Source organism: Heterocephalus glaber, unplaced genomic scaffold, assembly GCF_053883595.1.
Source record: "Heterocephalus glaber isolate CG9 unplaced genomic scaffold, H.glaber_assembly_v1.0 deba00001547, whole genome shotgun sequence".
Taxonomy (NCBI): domain Eukaryota; kingdom Metazoa; phylum Chordata; class Mammalia; order Rodentia; family Bathyergidae; genus Heterocephalus; species Heterocephalus glaber.
In genome coordinates, this window is record NW_028258340.1 from 18918854 (window position 1) to 18935527 (window position 16674).

Below are 16674 nucleotides of genomic sequence, written 5' to 3' on the forward strand. Positions count from 1 at the left end.
CAAAAGATTCCACCAAAAGGATTCTAGAAGTAATAGCCAAATTCAACATAGCAGGATTCAAATTCAACAGAAAAAAATCAATCACATTTCTGTACATCAATAATGCACTCACAAAAAAAGAAATTACACAACTAATATCATTCTCAATAGCATCCAGAAAAATTAAGTACTTAGCAATTAACCTAATCAAAGAAGTAACATACTTCTACAATAAAACTATAAAACTTTGAAAAAGAATATCAAAGAGATAACAGAAGATGGAAAGTTATACCCTGTTCTTGGATAGGCAGAATAAATATTGTCAAAATGGCCTTATTTCCAACAATGATATACAGATTAAATGCAATCTTGGGTTACAAGAGAAAAATAGAAAGCATCACACTACCTGATTTGAAATTATATTACAAAGTTACAGTGTTTAAAAACAGCATAGCGTTGGTACAAAAACAGGCATGTGGATTAATTAAACAGAATAGAGAATGCAGAAAGAAACCCAATCCTATTCATTTACTTTGTTTTACAAAGATGCCAAAAACATATGCTGGTGGAAAGATAGCCTCTTTAGAAAATGGTTCTGGGAAAACTAGCTATTCACATGCAGAAGTTTGAATCTAGACCCATATCTCTTACCATGTACTAAACTAAAATAAAAATGGACCAAAGATCTAAATATTAAAATAGAAACACTTAACTTGATGGAAGATAAAATAAATAAAATTCTTGAAGGCATAGGTAGAGGCAAGGGCTTTCTGAACAGAACACCAACTGGACAAGACATAACAGCAAGAGTCAATAAATAGTTTTACACCAAATTAAAAATTTGCATAGCCAAGGAAGCAATAAACAGAGTGATGAGACACCAAGTAGAATGGGAAAAATTTTTGCCAGTGATTCCTCAGACAGAGGACTACCATCTATAATATATAAAGAACTCAAAAGAATGAGACACTCCCAAAATAAAAGACCCAATAAAAATGCACAGAAACTGTCATGTCTCAGAAGTACAAATGATCAATAAATATATGAAAAAATGTTCAACATTGTTGGCCATTATAGAAATGCAAATTAAAGCAACACTGAGATTTTTAGTCTAGAAAGATGGTAATCATTAGAAAAATCAAATAATAACAAATTCTAGCAAGGCTGTGGTGAAAAGGAACTGTTCTATATTGCTGGTTCAAATGTAAACTAGTGCAAACATATAGAAATCACTATAGAGAATCTTCAAAAAACTAAAAATAAAAATTCCATTGGACTCAGCTATTCCTCTAGTAGGCATCTTCTTGAAAGAGTTAAATACATCATATTATAGTGACACATGTATGCCAATATATACAGTAGCATAATTCATAAGAGTTACATATTGGAAGCAGCCTATATGTCCATCAACTGATGAATGAATAAAGAAAATGTAGTATCTATATGTAATAAAATATTACTCAGCTATAAAGATAGATAAACTCGAGACATTTGTAGGAAATGGATGCAACTTCTAACATAATGGTAAGCGAAATAAAGCAAATACAAAAGTTTACTGTCTTAGTTACTTTTCATGTTGCTGAGACAAAATACCTGACACCCAAAGTTAAAGGAGGAAAGATTTACTTGGCTCACAGTTTGTAGAGGTTTCAGTCCATAGTTGGCTGGCTCCAAGGCAGGGTGGCGCGGCAGAGGGGATTCAAAGAGGAGAGACAGTCCGTGACATACAGATGACAGAAAGCAGAAGGCACCAAACTACAAGCGACAATAGTAGCTTCTTTCTGTCCCTCCATATTCTATCTAGGCTGCTTGCCTTTAGAGTAGGTAGCACTTACACCCAGAACTATGCCAAACCAATAAGTGGACTAATTTAGTAATCACACACCATTAATCCCAGTATCACACACTCTAGATCCAGCCACCTCTGAAAAAGCCCCACCTATGATTTCATGAGGCTTTAGGAGGGACATCTACACATAAACCATAACATTTACATACCATATTTTTTCTCTCATTTGAGAAATCTAAAGTATAAATTCATAGCAAAATAAAAGACAGATGAAAGGAAACAATGAGATAGATCTTCTGCAAATGGGAAGGGGACCAAGATGTGGAGGGTGGGAGGAGAGGAAGGGGAAGGGTATATAAAACATTAAGACGTGTCATTTACCTCTGTTAACCACCTACAATGAATGTAACCATTATGTGTCACAAACAAGAACTAAAAAAAAATGAAAATTAGGGAAGGGGATTTAGATGGAACAAGGAGGGAAAGAGGGGGAGAGAATAAAAAGAATTATTTAAAGTTTATTACCTTGTCAAAGGTTTTACAAAAAATCTCTCATATTTATTTATCAAATTTTTTCTTTCTTTTTTTTCTTTTGGTACCAGGGATTGAGCTCAGGTCCTTATGCCTGCAAGGCAGGTGGCCGAACCACTGAGCTAAATCCCAGGCCCCTTTATTTATCAATTTAATCAAATAAAATGATTATGACAATGAAAAAAAAAGAATCAAGATATGTTAAATACTTGTATCTACTATCAACTTTGACTATAAACATGATGTACCCCAAACATGTGCTAATAAAAAGGTATATTAGTGCCAAATAGATATAGCAATGAAACATTCTCTAATGCGCATAAAATTTTTGATTGTGATGGAGAATTGATTGCTGTCATACAATTATATAAGGAAGGAACAACTCATGATACACACCAATCACTGATATTAGAAGAATATTTAACACACCATATTATGTTTACAAAATATTATTTTTAAAAGAGAAAATTTTGTTGCATATAACTTTATTATAATATGTAATATATTTTTTCAGAAATGTATTTTAAAAGACATGTATACAATTTTTAAAAATTATTAATTTGAAGGACTGAAAATGTTTAACTATTACATTTGAGTGATAAGAATATGGGTGATAGTTTACATAATAAGTATAAAAGGAATTTCAAATGTATTATAGTGGATGTATACACTTTTGTTAAAAAGTAAACATTGCATTTTTTGGGGGGACAGGGTTGGTACCGAGGATTGAACTCATGACCTTGAGCTCACGAGGCAGGTGTGGTGCCACTGAGCTAAATCCCTGACCCAACATAGTATTTTTTAAAATGTCCTTTGGATTTGTGACCCATGAGACCCCGATGATAGTGATGTAGTTTGAGTGGAGAGATAGGAAAGATGGAAACACTGAAATGGGTTGATGAGTGGTAAAATGAGGGAAATTGATAGATCAGTGTTAGTGATTTAATGTGTCTTGACTATGTGGTTAAAAATAAAGTTAAAAAATTTGTTAGAGTCATCAAAAATAAATGAAATAATGCCCCATTTATTGCAAGATTCTAACTGCAACCTCACAGTATAAGAGGTAATTAAATAAGGCCTTTTGAGCAGCCAATGTTCCTCTGTCAAAACAAATGCTCTCTATTCATAGGATAATCATCCAGGTCATCCACAAAAATAAAAGGAGTTTAATTTGACATATTCTAAAATATTTGGTTGTTTATATTCATCCGCAGAAAACTTAATAGCAGGCAAACATGAAATAATTGCTAGAACTGTGAGAAGCATTAAGTTACTTCAAAAGTAAGTGTGATGGATAAAGTTTGATTGTCAACTTGTTTGGCACATGAGCCATATAGGAGATTACAAAGCACATTTCTGGGTGTACCTAGATGGGTCACATGTGGCATGACCTTGACGACTACATCTGATTCATGGCTCCTTCCTCTCTGGCTTTTTGTTCTCGTTATTCTTCATGGATGGCAGGAGGTAAGGGGCTTTCCTCAACCACACTCTCCTACTATGAAGTTTACACCTTGGAGTAAGGCAACCACGGACTGAAACCGTGAGCCAAAATAAACCTCCTGTTTTCTAAATAGTTTATGTTGGATATTTTGTCCCAGAAATGGGAAGGTAAAGAACATAGTGAGGGGATCAAAATCTATGAATTGTAGAAAACAAAAGGAAAACTAATTTCAAAATATGGATGCTAGTCACTATCAGAATTTTAAACTCAGTTAATCAGAATGGAAACAAGACCTGAATAAGAGAAATTGGGGCTAGTTAAGTCTGAAATTCATAAGTCAAACATCCAGTTTGGAAAATCCAATTAACTGTTGCTGTTACTGTTTCAGGTCTGAAATCTGTAGGTCTAGGCAGGTAAACTGGAAGCTCCGGCAGGTTTCTGATGTTGTTCACTTCAGGCTGAATTTTTTTGACAGAAACCCGAGTCTTTGCTCTTTGGTACTTTCAACTGATTGAATGAGGCTACCTACACTAGTGGAGGGTAATGTGCTTTACACAAGATCTAGTGATTTAAATGAAAATCACATCTTAACCCCTCACCACCTCACAACATCTTGACTGATGTTAAATCCAATGACTGTGTACCATATCCTTAGGTTGAAATATAAAATTAACAGTTGGAAATGATAGGAAGAAATCTAGGATTGGATACATGATGCCTCTAACTGAGAAAATAAATAAAGGAAGAAGAGATAGTAGATTTGGGGAAAATTATTAGTTTTTTTTTAACACTGAGTTTGAAAGACCCATTAACCAGTCATGATTGATTTGGGTTTTGAGTTTTGTGGGTAGATCAGGATTTGGGATAATAGTTCTTGATGTTAGAATCATGTAATTCATAGTTGGACTACAGGAGAAGATAAAGTTACCTGGGTATAGTTGTGGAGAGAAAAGATTAGTGAACTGGATATGGTAATTTACAGAACACAAGTACTTAAGAGATGAAATGAGGAGAAGTCTATTGAGGAGGTGGAGAAGAAAGTTGGATGAATAGAAAAACCAGGACAAGATAGTATCTTGAAAACTACAGCAGAGAACATGTTTACTCACTAAATCCATCTTCATATTGTATCTCTTAGGCACATGGAAAACTCCATTTCTTATACCTCCTCCACTTAAACATGGACATATTATTAGTTCTAGCCAACGAAATGAGAAGTTCCAGATAGTGGGCAAGTTGTCAACCTGAATTCCAGAGTGATGATATAGGATATATCCTTAATACCCCTCTATCTCTGATATATATTGAATAGGTAATGCCACTGAAAAACCTTTATTGTGTTAAGATGCTGATATCTTGGGATTAGTTTCTCAACCTAGCATAATGCATAGTATTCTTGACTAAAGCTAAGGCAGTGGCATATTTAGTAAAAGGGAGAATAGTCACAACTGTGTCATATATACAACAGGTACCGAAAAAAGACCTTTCAGGAGATATTCAGATGTGGACTTATTGAACTGGCATGCCCATACATGTTAGGGGTTTTCAATTATAACAGTTTGATGGAGAATCTGTATTGTCCGTTGGGTTAAAGTACAGATTGTGCTCATCAGATTAATAGAACAGAGTTAACTTGAACTGGAAATTGACACCATAATATATTTACACAATATAATATGTTATCCTTATAGTTTGAGTTCAAATCTTAATGTGAAGGTATAAATGTTGATTGAATTATGATGTTTTAATTTCCCATTTCCCTTTAGCATGAAAAGACTGGTCTTAGTATTTTCCCTTTAGTACAATCGGATCTCAGTTTACACATAATTTTTATTTTGTACCTAATTATGTAGCTGGTTGTTTAAAATTCTGAGTACCATTCATTGTTGGAAAGAAATAATAAAGGATGTTTAGATTCCCTAAAGTATATTTAAACTCACAACTTGTTTGAACTAGAAAATATATCTTATCTCGGTATATAATTGAGACTTATGTCATTGATTCTAACCAATGAGAGGCAGAATATATGTCCTTATACGTAGGACATAACAATAGAGTCAAGCAGGAAAACGTGCCAAATATATATGTAGTGTATTTGAAAAACTAAAAGGTTAAATTCCTAAAACTGTCTAGATACAAAATAAACGAAGTAGAATTTGACAAAAATGCTCATACCTAATCATAAGTTTAAAATATTTGTACAAATTAAAGTGAAGTGTTTTATGAGTCTAGTAATTTTGATAAAAATTCCAGGTTGGAAAAATTAACTTAAAATAAATCACTTAAAAATTAAAATATAAATAAAAAGTGTTTGATTATTTAGCACTTCCAATATATTATTATCCTTGTTCCACACTATCCTCAAAAGAGATAATCAGAATATTGTGATATAAGTATTAATTAGAATACATTAGGAGATATTGTTGGAAACCAATGTGTCTTTCAATCTTACTGGGTCCCAGATGTGGCCCAAGGTGAGTATCTTTGTTCTTCATTGATTACCTATTTACTATCAACACAAAGTAAACTGTCTTTTTACTGAAGAACTTCATTTATTTTATGCAAATGGGAAATAAGGAAGTAATTTTGATATCTAAGACTAAACTTAAACATTATACCTTTCTTCAATTAATATTAATTAAAATGGCTCTATAGTGTTTTAAGGGCTATTCTCTGTGAGAACGTTATTATTACTTTATTAGCGCCTGTTTGTAATAGAGAATAGTGATGTTCATTTTAGGAATTGCTATGTTAATGAAACATATCTTGCTCATTTTCAGTTTTTACCCTTCACTTCTTTTCTTCTCCCAGCACCTGATCCTCTTAACAATACCCATGAGTCTACCTACTAGTTTCCTTTTGACTTCTCTTTCTTATACTCATTAATTTGTTTATATCTTAGGTTTCTTATATAAGAGAAAGATTGTATAAGATTATTTTTTATGACTTAATTTTCAAAAGGTTAACTTTCTCTGCAGGACTTATATTTTTTCTGTATTAAAGGTTAATTCCTCAACATCCAAAACAAAGAGAACAAAACGGTGTGATAATAAAATAGTGGTTAATATCTTCATAATGCTTATAAATTCATGGGAAACTTCCTGAATGCCTTATATTTAATTCTCAAAATAACTGATATGTAGAGATTATCATTGTTTCAATATTATAGGTGAAAAAAGTGAAATTGAGAAGTTAAGTGATTTACCAAATGTTACTTGGCTAGGAAATGGTACAATCTAGAAACGGCCAGTTAGTACCCCATTTATCTTTCTAGACAGTGTGGAATAAACATGCTTCATGAAGTATATAGACATGATGAACTTGCAAGGATTTACACACTGCAATACTTTTTATGGTAACATGTATCTTAGACTTTTTATTTTATTTTCACTAAAAACACAATACTATAGACTAGGTAATAGTAAAGCAAGAGATTTATTTCAGCTTATGCTTCAGACTGAATTTCTAGAGGTCACATCAGGTAAGGTCCTTCTAGCTGGCAGAGTCCTGAAGTAGCACAGAGAATCCAATGGCCAGAGACATAGACCATGCATGTTTATTTATGTATACTCTGCTTCTCCTCCACTTCTTTTTCCCATTAAATTTATTGGTACATTTTAGGTATACAATGCAGTTACATTCATCATTGGGATCTTGTACCTTTACATTACGTATGTAAGCTTCTGGACTGCAAGAGAAACCACCAACAGAGCTAAGAGACAATCTCTTTTTTTTTTTTTTTATAAAGCTACCAGAATTCAGTCATGGAGACTTCATCCCTATGTCTTTATATAATCATGCTCAACTACCAAAAGTCTCACCTTTAAACATCATAATTGGATTAAGTTTTCACCCTGATAATACTACACAAAGGGGATTAAACTTCAACATGGTGATTGGAAGGGAGGATTCATTCAACCTATATAACATATATAACATATGCTAACATGAAACATGTAATTTTTCTACATTTTATTAGTAAAAGAAGACATTATTAAACTATTATTTGTAAATTATATCTTATTTTCCCATTTTACAGATTCCACAATATAGATAATTGGAATGTCTCATGGCTTTTAACATTTACTTTTCTTAACCTTTAATAATATTTGTAAGAATGATTATGCTTCCTGTGTAAAACAAACTAGCATAAAAGGTTAAGATATGATTTTCTTGTAATTACTATTAGATATTAATGCACTTATTAGATATCGCTTGTTTCACAGTGAACAGCCACAAAACTCAGAATCTTCACACCAAACCTTTGTTGTCACTATCTATAGAATGGCTATGGAGGCTCTGCTTCACACAGTAGGTCAACTCAGGCTACAAGGCTACTTGGAACTTTTTCTAATGGTATTGACAGAAATTCAAGCACAACTCTATGTACAATCACACCGCAAACCTTTGCTTGAGTAATACCTGGCCAAAGGCAAGGCACAGCACCGAGTCCAAAGATAATAAATGGGGAAGTACAATCTGCTCGTGATGTGACTATGACAAGAACAGAGATGCAGGGAAGGGTGAAGGACTTCTGCTCATGATGTGACTATGACAAGAACAGAGATGCAGGGAAGGGTGAAGGACTTGAGTTAATAATTCAATCTAAACTTAGTGTATTTCATTCACTAAAAATAAAATCCGTGTGTTGACCTGTGTTAATTTATGAACGTCTTTTACATATGCTGTCTAAATTTTCCCTGATATCACCACCTTATGTCAAGAAATGGACCAGTAGCTACATTTGTGTCTAGATTAAAGTGATAGTTATTTTTCTTGGCCAAGCAGGAATCATGGCACTTTTAATGTGTCTCCTAGTTATTTCTGTTATCAAAGGAATGATCTACATAGCTTCAGAGATGTGCCGGTCAGCAGCAGGAACTTACCTATCATAATTCTACCCTTGGCCTTGGCTTTGATTTATGCTTGGCCAGCATAAGCACCCTCATATCTAAAACTTTTTGTGCATCTTTTGTTATTACCTTTGGTAAAATTTCTAGCAGAAGAGTTGCCTGAAAAACTGTTAAGGATGGATAGTTTATAAAAGATCTTTGCATATAGTGACAATCTCATTTCGTGCTATCACTAATGTTATATATTAGTGTTTACAAATCTTTTATATTTTACATGCTGGAAATCCTATTCATTTCACTTGTTTATTGGTATATTTGTACTTTAAAAAATACTTATTGTCAATTTAAAAATCCTCTACTCCCTTCCTTCCTTCTTTCCTTTCTTCCTTCTTGGCTTCATTCACTAATTTATTAACACATAGTAAATTGTCTATCCCTTGGACCTTTACTATTTAGGGGATCATGTGAAGAATTAGACCATATAGATTTAGAGCAAGAGGGGCCTGAGTAATCATCTAGCCTCCTGTATTTCTGTATTAAAGAGCCTGACTTTAAAAAATTGCTTAGTACTAACTCACTGTTTATTAGTACTAGAAATATCTTGATAATTATAAGTGACATTGAAACCATTATTGTATTCTTGTTAATTGGGGAAAAATTCCCTGAATTTCTGAGTAGAAAAGATTAATATCATCATCTTCCAAGAGAAATTTAGTGTGAGCTATACTTATAGTCTTAAATTTTCCACCAGCCACATTAAAAAAGTAACAGTTGAAAAGAATTTTAATCATATATCTTATTTATGAGGTCTTTTAGATGTCTTATCTTTTTGTATTATGCATTTGAAATACAAAATATACTTTATATTTGCAGAACACTTCAGTTAAAAAATGCTACACTTCAAGAGCTTAATGACTGTCACTTTTGGCCACAGTATGATAGGTCTAGAGTTAGGCCATATTCTCAAAATCTGAGGAAGTCTGAGTTAAAAAAAATGCAATGCATCATTTAAAATTTGTACTTTTGAGAATTCATAGCTTATAGAGTCACAGAAAAAGCATACCATTAGTACTAAATATAAATTTCTTGAGTAAACAACCCTCAGTGGGGAATTAATTGGGGTAAAAACTATAATACATATTTTTTCTTATATGACATTATGAAATGTGCCATTTGCTTAGTAACTTTTAAAAACTATTCAAGAAGTACATCAAAAATTCTCAAGAGAGATTATAAAAATTCCATTCCATCTTCCACATTTGAATAGCTTGGTAATCTTGTAAGAAAACCTAGAAAGAACAACATAGACAACCAAATTTAAAAAGAAATAATTTTATAACTGTATAGTATAGTATAGTATAAAAACTCATCTGCCACAGTATATTAGTATCTTAGACATTACAGCACAGAGTTTTGGTAGAGACCTGAGGTGAGTTAGTATATTTTATATTATTTTACATTTAACTCAAAGACTTGACCTACAGTGTAACCAGATAGGATATGAGATGAAGAGTGACAGATTGAAAGAACAGTAAACATAATTGTTTTCTTCTATTATTCAAAGATGGAGAACATTTTACAGATTGACAAATGGACCAATAGGTAAGGCCATTAGGACAGGAAGTAAGTATGGTAGGCCACTAAGCTCTGATTTGTTGAGTATCTTCCAATTCATATGGAGGGAAGCATAGGTAGCTAAGACAATGTCTGTTTCATATCCAGTCTTAAATTTAGTGATGTTGGTTTTCTTACTGTTTGTCAACAATTGTAATAGATTTGATCGATCAGGCCACACTAAAATATGAAAACTAGGAGGAAATTATTGCAATAGTTCAAATAGCAAGGGTCTCAAAGAGTTTTTTAAATTCATTATTTTTTAAGAACTTGTCCGCAGTGCATAATATTTACATTACTTGTGTGGAGTTGGTACATGCACACAACACACACGCACAAAGATGAAAAATGAGAAAGAAAGGGATTGCACAGAATTAATCTGGAAGCACTTCTGCTTCCAGCCTAGATGAAGTAAGAGGGACTAGCTTTTGTGTCACAGAAGAAACAACAGCAGTAGCAAAAACAGTAAAGTACATGGAACAAAGTGTTTAAGACATTGGACATCCAGCAGGGGATCAGAGTCATCTCTGGGATACAGGAAAAAACGAAAGTGGACTTATGTTCATCCCAAGTCGAATGAAAACCTAACAGCACAGATCCAAGATGCTGAAAAAGCTCTCAAGGAAAAAAAAACCATGAAAAAAACTACAAGACAACTTGTAATCAAACTGCTTAGTCTGTGAGACAGAGAAACTCTTAAAAGTAAATAGGGATACAAGACATCAGAAGAACAGAGGTTAGGATGGCAGTAGATTTCTCTTCAACAACAATGCATGCTAAAATACCATGTTAATGCCTTTAAATTATTTAAGGTAAAAAGATTAACCGAGAATTCTATAGGCAGAGAAGTAGAGTTCTTTCAAATATATAAAACCTGAGAGGATTTATTACCAGCAGATGTTCAACATAGCAAAGTTTAGAGAGCTGGGGGCAGCTTGACAGACAGAGGAAAGATTATGAAGTTTAAGGCTAGCCTAGGCAGTTTAGCCAGACTCTATCTCAAAAGGTAAAAAATTAAAAAAAAAGAAAAGAAATAAAAATTGATGGAGATATAGCTTCCTAGATTCACTCCCCAAAACCACAAAAATATTTTCAAAGAACATATGTTTAAGTACAATGTGGGATAATACCTCAAGTGATGAGAGGAAACAGATGGAAGTACACTATTATTTCTTGTATGTGTGGGCTTCTTGTATGTGTATTCTGGGCTCCAATATGTATGGCCAGATTTTTTCTTATTACTGAGGACCTGGACATCAGGTGAGCTCACACATACTAGACATTAAAAGACAACGCTCATTTCAAAAGTGAACACAGAATGAGTGCAGCTAGCAGTGTGAACCCAAGTCACAGATTACTAGTCACCGTTTTCAAAGCAAGAACTCCTATCAGAACATCTCGAGCATCTTATTAAAAGGAATAAAGCTACATATCTTTGATGCATTTGGTTGAGATTGAGCAAAGTGACTGCGAGATCGAAGAGGACTGTATGGCACTTGGGGGAGCAGAGGCAATGGGTGAAAGTATCGCATGCCAAGCCCCATACTTTTATGTTGAGGAGTTGGACACATAGACAAGAACTAAGATTTCCGAAAGAAGGAAGCACAGGTGACAAGGCCCATAAATCCAAGTCCACATAAATCCATGGATGCTCAAAGGCTACCGGGTTCACAGAGTGGGGGTGGTCTGTATCTAACGAGAGAGTTTGAAACAGAGATAGAATGGGGACAGAGACAGGGATTTGGGTCAGGTCAGTGAGAATGAAAAGATTTGAGCATACTAATGAGTGTGGTGAGGTGCAGAGAGGGTGGCCAGACCTTGCTGATAACAAAGAGTAGGAAGGTGGGTGGGAGGACCGTGTGGCTCTGTGTATCTCCAAGTGTGAGTGGGATTGACAGTGATGAGTGAGGGTGGGAAACAAAAGACTGGATGGCAAGGCTCACGGTGACACAGGGGTGGGGTCACATCTGCATAAAACTGGAAAGCCAGACAGCAGAGTGGCAGTACAGTGAGTCGGGAAGAATGGAGACTACACACATTCGTGCCTGTGGAGAAAACGACTGGGTTTGGGGAAGAGGAGATGCGGCCTAACGAATATGATCACTGTACGCACAGCACTTGCTCTGACCTCAAGCCACATCCGCACAGGACCCCTCTGACAAAGCTAAACCTTTCTTGCGACCTAGACGCCTCTGTGAACGCAAGCTCACCTTTTCTGCTTTCCAATGTTCACGTCCAACTGGACAGCCAACGGCGACTTGTCATCTAGGTCTTCACAGACATCATTCCCCACGCTCTTCCTCATCTCTGCCCCTTACTAATCGCCACCAACTCTTCCCCCTCGTTTCTTTTCAGTCAAAGTTAAGGCAAAAATCTACTCCCCAGCCAGGTAGCCTTCAGAACTCAGTCACTACTGACTTTCCCACACCTTTCCACAGTCCTCAAATTCCCAGAACTCAAACTTTTCTTTCCATAGTCCTTGAACTCCAGCCTGAATCAGTGCCTGACCATCCCTTCTCTTACGTGTTCTTAGGCTTTGCCTCAGAATATGATCTATAAATGTCTGGTGAACGGAAGAAGGGGTGGATCGGGTACTGGAATGTCGAGCTTGTCCTCTGGTAGAAGCCCCTGCCTCCATGGAAGAATCTCAAAATGCGGCAACTGCTCAACTAACCAGGATCCTTATGGAAAAGTCACTTAGAGTATGACTGTGAACAGTTCCGTTTTAGGGCCTAAAACGCTCCTCTTGAATTGGAAGATTCTGGCAGCAGCACGCTATGCGGCACATCCTTAATCGGACCCCTGATGTTTGCCTTGTCGCCATCATTTTAACAAGGTTATGTGCCGTCTCCGTCAGGTCACCTCATCCCTATGGATGCCCGTGCCTTGCTTCAATGCCCTACCACAGGAAGTACCCGGTGGCAACACAGGCAGGAACACACAAGGCAAGGGTACCAGAACTCGGGAACTGCGGGAGAAAGTCGGAGCTGAGGAAATCATCTGGATTGTTTAGGAAGACCTAGTCTATCAATCATTCTTCCGTCATGTTACTGAAGTAGTGAGCTCCAGTCTTTCTCCTGGCAGCGGCACACTTCCCTGCACTGCTCCTGGCCAGCCTCAAATTTCATCACATCATCTGTGATGGCCTTTCATTCGTGAATAACTTTATCCATTCTCTTAGTCCCAAACTCAGTGGAGAGCATCAATGTACCCAGAAAAGATGTCCATCTCAAGCAGACATCAAGACAGCTTTCTGCTCTGGTACCTAGACCTTCAGATGTGCCAAGACATGGGCGCCTCCAGAATCCATCAGTAATACAACTGGATGACACAAGTGAGCTATGTATATTCTGCCTGACAGCGGGGAGGGGAAATTCTAAAAGAGGACGGGTGTCTGGCTCCCATCAGTTCCATTCATCTGATGGGTCTTCTTACTCAGATCGCCCTGTAACTTAGGGTGGTCGTAATCGTCCAGAGACTTCTAAACTCATGTAGCTTGTCCAGGCCTTCCACCAGATTCTCTGCTCTCTCTCCTGCTGGTTCCTTCTTTACCTTACGCTGGAACTTAGGTGCAGAAAGCTGTTAGCTGCCCCCGCTCTGTGGACCTGTTCAGCAGGCCACCTCTTTTGTGGACACTCAGAATTGGTGTAGACTCATTTTGTCCTGATGCGCCTCAGTCACTGATCATGTCCTGTCTGGAATCACTTTATTCTAAATCCTGACCTCTCAAAATAAACAAGTATGGTTTATTGATACTTCACAATATCAAGGAATGTCCAGAGGAACTCTGCTACTCACTATAGCACTGTAGAAATTTCGCTTTATATGGGTGAAAGGTTAAGTAAATTTTCTACTCAAACTAATGAGAAAGCAAACAAAGATATACAGATTAAGATAAGCGTGAGAAAAACTTTTACCCCAATATTAATGTAAGACTTGAAAGATTAATAATATAACATGCCCAAGAGGGTATAGGGTATAGATATTTTAGGTTGTCCTAACAATATTCTATAAATTGAATTTTGTAATGAAATTTTAACAAAATTTAAGAAAATTGCTAATTATCACACCTTTCTTTTATTTTACTTATTTTTCTTTTTAGTAAATGACAAAGTTTAGTTGTGAAATATGCAGAGTGGAGAGGTGCAGGATTGTACATTTTTGTAGGGCTTTCACCATCCTTAGACAGAAACCAGAATCAGACAGACAAACAATACGACACAACTGTTAACTTTTCTATAAATGAAAACTGCAACAAGTATTCTAAATAATATAGAAACACAGAAGATTGTTAACTGATTTTAATAACATGACATGAAGCCCCTAGAATTGATATAATCATTATGCAAAATACATAGATGAATACTGTCTTCTTTGAAAAAATACAAAATAAATAAGAAAGACATGTGAAAATAGGCATTTCCACTAAATAAATGAAAACTTTAAAAAGAGAAAGTTTTCCTTTCCATGTCATTTGAAGAAGGGAAACTATCCTCTTAAACAATATTTAAATTCATTAAACAAATTTAAAAAGGTATTATAAAATGTTTAACTTTCATCAGCTTCAAGGTTTATAGTGCTGCCGAACTTTGCATATAACTGAACTTTCAAATCTGCTACCACCTGCCGAATTGATTCTCTTCTGGATTCTAAGGCATCAATTTCTTCTTGCAGTTTTTTCTTTGCTTCTTCTAACATGTCTTGCATTTCTTCTTGAGAATGGCTGATGAAAACGTCGCCAATCTGGTAAGGTATCATTAAGCTGTCATCATCTGCGAGCATGATATCCTCACAAGCATCTTCTAAATTCTGGAGTTGTTTCTTTTTTACTTCTATTTCTTCCTTTAGCTCTGTGTTTCTATTCGTATTCCACGCAAATTTATTTATCTTTTGTTGATCTTCGAAAGAACACTGACATCTTCGGCAGCAATTTCATGTATCACCTAAAAATATGTATTAAGAAGATGCGCTGAGTTTGATCCCCAGCTGAGCTTCTAATCAGCTGAGTCACAACAGCACTAGCAATGGCTGTGTCCAAGTTTCTCCATCTGTAGAATGGGGGAACAGGGTGCTCTCAAAGGGCCTGGGAGGATCACAGAGAAGCCGGCGTCCGCTGGGCCCTAACCGATCTCACCCTCCATGGACGCACTTGCACTGAGGACGCAGGAGCTGAGGACCAACCAGGGGTCCGGTGCACACGGGGCGGCGGCCCAACCTCCGACTGCGAGGGACGCGGGGCCTGCGCGCCCTGGCCTCAGGCTCCTCCAGCAGAGGCTGCCCGAGCCACTGAGAGTCCCGGCCCGGCGCCCGGCCCCACGGGAGGCCCACGGAGACGCTGGGACGCCGGGCCTCACCACGGAGCCGCCCGCAGGGTCCCGGCCTCGGACGGGCCCCAACCCAGGCCTCGGGACCTCGCGCCCCCTGGCCCCGCTCCGGATCCCCGCAGCCCAGCCCAGCTGCGGCCCGCACCCTCCACGCCTCTATTTCAAACTTATTTAATCTTTGCCATGTCTTTCATATGAGGAACAATGTTATTTACCCATAAATTCACGTGTAAAGGCATTTGCTTTTTTTTAAGGAATCGCAATAGCAAAATGGAACAAAATGTGTGTCCCTCAACAGGAAATTGTTTAATAATGGACTACGTACACATTTGAATTCAACAATGAAGCCAAAAGAATCTATGTCTTCTGCGGCCAATCTGAAATGAAACACTCCATTCAAATTCTCCTGCAAATATCAAGGTGGTTTAAAAAATTCTTTCTAGTCTTGCGGTTATAAATCCAGGACCAGTAGATTCTATGCCAAATAAACTGCTCAACTAAAGATCTGAAAATAATTAGGAGGAGTAGTGTAAGCACCCAGAGGGATGAAGACATTTCTAAGCTTCACTATTCTGAAGAGAACAATCCCATGGAAGGGGTTGTCGATGTCACAAAGGAGTCCATGGTGAGGGACAGGGTATCCAGAGAGTTGGAACCCTCAGGGGCGGGGGCCAGACAGGGGAGTCTGGGCTGTTCATTCCTTGGGAGCCACTGTGGGCTCTAGAGAAGGCTGTGAAGAACTGGCCAGGACTTCAGGTCCAGGGTGGATAGGAAGGCTCACTGATGAAGACGGGAAGGGCACTGTAATGGGGAATGTGCTGAGGCTGGACACAGAAGCTGAGTCCAGGACAGAGTCAGCTCTCCAGGAACCGCAGTGCGAGGGGCAGGAGGACTGCAGGCAACTGAACCCTATGGGCAGTTCCCAGTCAGCTTGGATTCTCCCTTGCACTTTCCTTCTTTAGGCCTGCTTCTAGCACTTCGGACACAGGGTATATTTTATTTTTCTAGAGACATTTTGGTGTCATAGGAAAGAATAAGGGACATAACAGTGGCCTCGGTTTGGGTGAAAATAAAACAGTGCGCTTCAGACTCGCTGTGTGTGGTCCTAGCTCTGCCATTTACCAGCCATGTGAACATAAA

At 37.0% G+C, this 16674-nt stretch overlaps 2 pseudogenes; both read right to left on the minus strand.

Annotated features, from left to right (window-relative positions):
• The window catches only part of LOC147824365 (ras-related protein Rab-15 pseudogene), a 44951-nt pseudogene extending 32436 nt beyond the window's left edge, over nucleotides 1-12515 (minus strand).
• Nucleotides 12516-14758: 2243 nt separating this feature from the next.
• On the minus strand, nucleotides 14759-14992 carry LOC101705701 (prefoldin subunit 4 pseudogene; annotated as a pseudogene).
• Between the last annotated feature and the right edge of the window lie 1682 nt (nucleotides 14993-16674).